This window comes from Nestor notabilis, unplaced genomic scaffold, assembly GCF_000696875.1.
Source record: "Nestor notabilis isolate BGI_N333 unplaced genomic scaffold, ASM69687v1 scaffold27446, whole genome shotgun sequence".
Taxonomy (NCBI): Eukaryota; Metazoa; Chordata; class Aves; order Psittaciformes; family Psittacidae; genus Nestor; species Nestor notabilis.
The window spans coordinates 31,448-36,414 of NW_009932957.1; positions in this window are offsets into that span (position 1 = coordinate 31,448).

The window sequence follows — 4,967 nt, forward strand, 5'->3', positions numbered from 1 at the left end:
AGGGAATGAAGTAAATGAGTCAACCTTGAGGAAAAGGGCAAGAAGAAAGCCCACCCAGGAGAGAATGATCCTTTCCAGAACTTGGAAAAGAACTCGAATCCCTCACATCGCTCCGTTGTGTTCAGACATTTGTGAACTGCTACAACACTACTTCTGCTCTATTACTCCGCAGAGTCTGACAACTAGCACTAGGTAGCCTGTCAACAGAAGTGGCAGTCCCCGATAGACTGTAATCTTGTTTATGATCCATATGATGGCTTTTCGGTGTTTTCCAATTAATTTGTCTTCTCTAAAGAGCAGAGAGCTATAATAAAACACTAAGGTTGCACAACCCAGCACTCAACATCCAAGTAATGGCAGAATGTAATTTAACCCAGTTACATTTATTTGATGTCCTTGCAAACAGGCATCTTTAATTACACACTCATCCTAATTTCTACAAAGCACGACTGCCTTCCTCAGAGCAGAGGCACTCGAGGAATGAATACTGTAGTGATGGAAACTGCCACCGCATGGCCCCATCTTCTTCCATGAAGATAAAAACTAATGGCTATGGATTTGCAGGAAGGTTCCACGAGGTTTCTTGTCCTTATGGAACCTCACAGAAGCTGAGGATTCAAACCTACTTCTTCTGCCTCTTAACACAAAGCTGTTCAATAAGGACCATGCACGTATCACAGAATCCTAGACTGGTTTGTGTTGGAAGGGGCCTTAAAGCTCATCCAATCTCAACCCCCTGCCATGGGAAGGGTCACCTTCCACTATAACAGGTTGTTCCAAGCCTCTGTGTCCAATCTGGCCTTGAACTCTGCAGGGATGGGGCAGCCATTACTTTCTTCAGGTGTTGGGTTTGTTGTGGTGTCTTTTGCTTTGTTTTTCCCCAGCTCACTGATACATTTGGGAAAAGGAATTAACTTGTTTCTGCACTTTGTAGTGTTATATGCAGAACCCCCTCTACCCCCCATTAAATCACTAATCACTGGCTAGTCAAAAGCTACTGTAAGTTGTCTTATTTTCTCTACATCTTCCTTTTCTTATACTCAAATCTCTGTTTAAACACTGAAATACATGACGATTTTAAATAAGGACTATATAACTTGAGAACTTCACTTCATTACCATGATTAAAGCCAGAAAAAGATGGAGACATCTTTCTGTGCAGAGTTTTGAAGACAGCTAATTTAGATACAAAAATAAAACTCTTTATACCTTACGCATTTCTGACAAGAGCATTTTTAAAGAAATATTCATCAACTGTCATAGAAACCGTGGCAGTGCCAAACATATTCCACTGAAACTCTTCAATCACCTTTAATTTTTAAACAGGGCTCATTTTCTGCAGAAGAACCACAGAAAATGTAATATGAGAAAGAAAACAGATGATATGACTTACAAAACTAAAAATAAATTATTACACTGATTAATAAAGCAGTAGCCAGCAATCTAATCTGGGCTCCTGGCATATCTTTTCAAGCCTGGCTGTATCAGATAAGGCCAATATTTACTAACTGTGTGGAGAGCTGCCAGACACTGACAGTCCCCTGGTTGTGTAAAACACAATTTTGCCTGCCTGAAACATGGAGAACAGAGGGATTATCGTGCACAAGGACTCCTGCAAGAGCTACAGCGAGCTGGCTGGAGGTTTCATGTAAATCTTTTACCTATAGTAAAAGACAAACAACCACTTCCTAAGGAAGAGGTAAGGGAGGGAAATTACACTCTGAGATAATAGAATAATGAAAAAGGTATCGTTATTTGCAGAAATGTTTTTAAACTCAACCCCTAATAAACTATGATTCTTATCTAAATACAAGTCAAGCAGCAGAGATGAGAGAGGAAAAATAAATCCAAATTTTAAGAGCTCTAAATTTGCAAAAACTTGAATTGATTTTATTTTGGGAGGCCCGGTGTTTGTTTGAGGGTCCTGAGCTCCGTTCCCATGTGCTTTTGGAAACTATAGACAATCTAACTTTATTCACTTGCACAGACAGATTTATCACTGCCAGTCAAGGAACTGTGGTGGTAAACTGGAACGACTTAACAAGGAGAAGATGCAGCCACAGGCATGAGCTCTGTAGAAATCAAGTTGTTTAACCAAAGCCATGTCGGTGTTAATCATTTACCAGAGACTTTCAAGCCAGGCTCAAGGTTCAAACTTCATTAAGTCAGGTGTGGAAAAGTTTATGGGGATGTGGAGTTTCCCCTTCCTGGGTCCTGGTCCCCCTGCAGGTCCCGCTGTCCACTTCCCGGCTCCCGAAAGCCGGTGGCCGGGGCCCGGAGGACACATGGTGACACTGGCGCTATGTGCCTCTGGTGAGGCTGTGCCAGCCGGACACCATACGGTGGCCATCGGGCTCACAGCAATCGGCTACGAGCCTCTCAGCAGAAAGATGTGCAGAGAAGGTTGCTGGCTCCTCTGAAGAACCTCCCCTCGCGCATCTCTGTTGACTGTGCAGCACGTACAGTGCCCCTGGCACAACACAATGTGCGCGCTCCCGTGCGCTGATCCCATAACAACACAGTGTTATTTACAAGATGTATTACCTTCCTGTGACTTTGTGTTCTACACCCAAAACCCTCCAGTGAAGAGATGAACGCTTCCAGCAACAAGAATGACTGTCATTTATAGTCTATGACTTGCAACTTTCCAGCAGTGCATGAAAGCTTGGTGTGATGAGCCTTTCTGTCTGCAACTGTGCTCACCCTGGCGTGCTTCTGTTGAAGGGTAAATTCGTTTTTAAAATGCAAATTAACTAAGCACCAATAGCAAGTTACACACACGCGATGGGAATGTGGTGAACAGATTCCATCCCTGGCAGTGTTCAAGGCCAGGTTGGACACAGGAGCTTGGAGCAACCTGCTCTAGTGGAAGGTGTCCCTGCCCGTGGCAGGCGGTTGGAATGGGATGAGCTTTAAGCTCCCTTCCAACCCAAACCACTCTGGGATTCCATGATCAGAAGTTGGCTAACAGATTCAAACCTAACTGCGTTTAAGGCAAACAGCTGCGAGCTAGAGATGAGAGCAGCAGCATCTCAGGAAACCTGTGGGTGCTCGTCAAAGCAGCAGCTCAGCTCTGCAATTGTCACCTTCTTAAAAAAATCTACCCTAAAGAAAAGGTCAGGGGTAACGTATAATACAAGTCTGTTTCAGATACACAGACAACTACGGTATTCAGTGGTGCTATTACAAATTACAAAACCAGAACACTTGCAACTGGCTCCTAAAAACCTCTAAGAAAAAGCTTTTCACATCCAACTGCCAACTCCAAGGAAAGCAATGGATGCAATATGTCTAGGGTGGGAAGAAACTATATTTGACTCAGAATTTGACTATATTTATTTGACTTGACAGTTGATAAGACTATTCATTTTGCTCCTCCGTCTAATATAATGCTCAAGCACGAATTGCATTCACTCATGATGCACCCACACTGTGAGTGCTGGTTCTCCACCTTACTATTGAACTAACATATTCTTAACGACGAGTTACTTATCTGCCTGAGTAGTATGACCAAACTAACAGTAAAGAACCGATTCTGAGTGTCACTGCCATCTGGCCCGGTCTTATCTTCCAGCAACGAGAACAATGTAAACACTCAGCTGCACACACCAACTGATTACATGTCTTGAATTGCTTACTTATTCTTTATTAACTACAGAAACTACTCATTATTGTTATACCCTCCTAGGCAGGAAGGCAGTTTTCAGTTCAAGCAGGAAAAAATATCTAAAACAAGGCAATTGACACTATCCTTGTCACGACGATATCTGTGTATTTGCCAGTTGAAAACTGGTGAAACCCGCAGTTTCCTGGTTACCACTGGTTACAATGGTCTCTTCTGTCTCTTGTAACGTACTCACTGAAGTTTAAAGAGACTGAAAACTAGTAAATCCCAATGTTTTCCTCTCAGGCTGCCCTAAGCTCCCGCGGGCACATGCAGGGTGTGCACAGCTTGGCTGTTATCAGGGAGCATTAAACACCCACAACTTACCCAAAGGCAGAGGAGTCTTGGGGTGCAGACTCCAACGCTCCTGCTGCCCGCCCGCAAGCACAACACACCCACAAACCAGCCAAACTAAGCAGCCCTCCAAATAACTTCGATACAGAACCTACCTATTTTCAGTTTTCTTTCCCATTTTGAACCTAAAACAGAACTGCGCCACTTCGGTAGCAGTGGGCTCTGGATTACAAGCATGTCCCACGTAATGAATTAAAGATCTACTACAGATGACAGTGTTTAACCCAAGCCTGTACAAACGCACCCAGTATCACTGTTCTACAGCCCCTTGAAAAGCCAAGATGATCAACACCATTTCCTTTACCACAGACGCAGATAAATGCTGTATCGTGACTTTATAAACCAGGAAAGACTGAGCTCAGAACAAAGTGACTTCAGTTTACACAAAGGAAAGGCTTTACTTACATCCCGTATGGAAAACAACTTTCCAACTTAAACACGGATATTGAGATGAGCTCTGAGGCAGAAGCTCTTCCCTGTGAGGGTGCTGAGGCGCTGGCACAGGGTGCCCAGAGAAGCTGTGGCTGCCCCATCCCTGGCAGTGTTCAAGGCCAGGTTGGACACAGGGGCTTGGAGCAACCTGCTCTAGTGGAAGGTGTCCCTGCCCGGGGCAGGGGTTGGAGCTGGAGGAGCTTTGAGGTCTCTTCAACCCAAACCAGGCTGGGGTTCTATGGGTCTGTAGTAGAGCTTCAATGACAAGCATATGACTAAGAACAGGTTTCACTGGGAACTCGTGTTTCTCTACTGCAGGGCAGAAGCAGCAGGGACTATCATTCCAGGCCTTCTTGTCTCATTTCTCCTAAGTTATATTCTACTAAATAAACCCCCAACCCTGAGCACAGGCAAACCCCAACATTACGTTAACAGACAAGCGACCCGCAGAGGTTCGCGGCAGCGCGCGGGGGAAGGAGCCCCACCACACCAACCAGCGCGGGCTCCCGACGGGCACT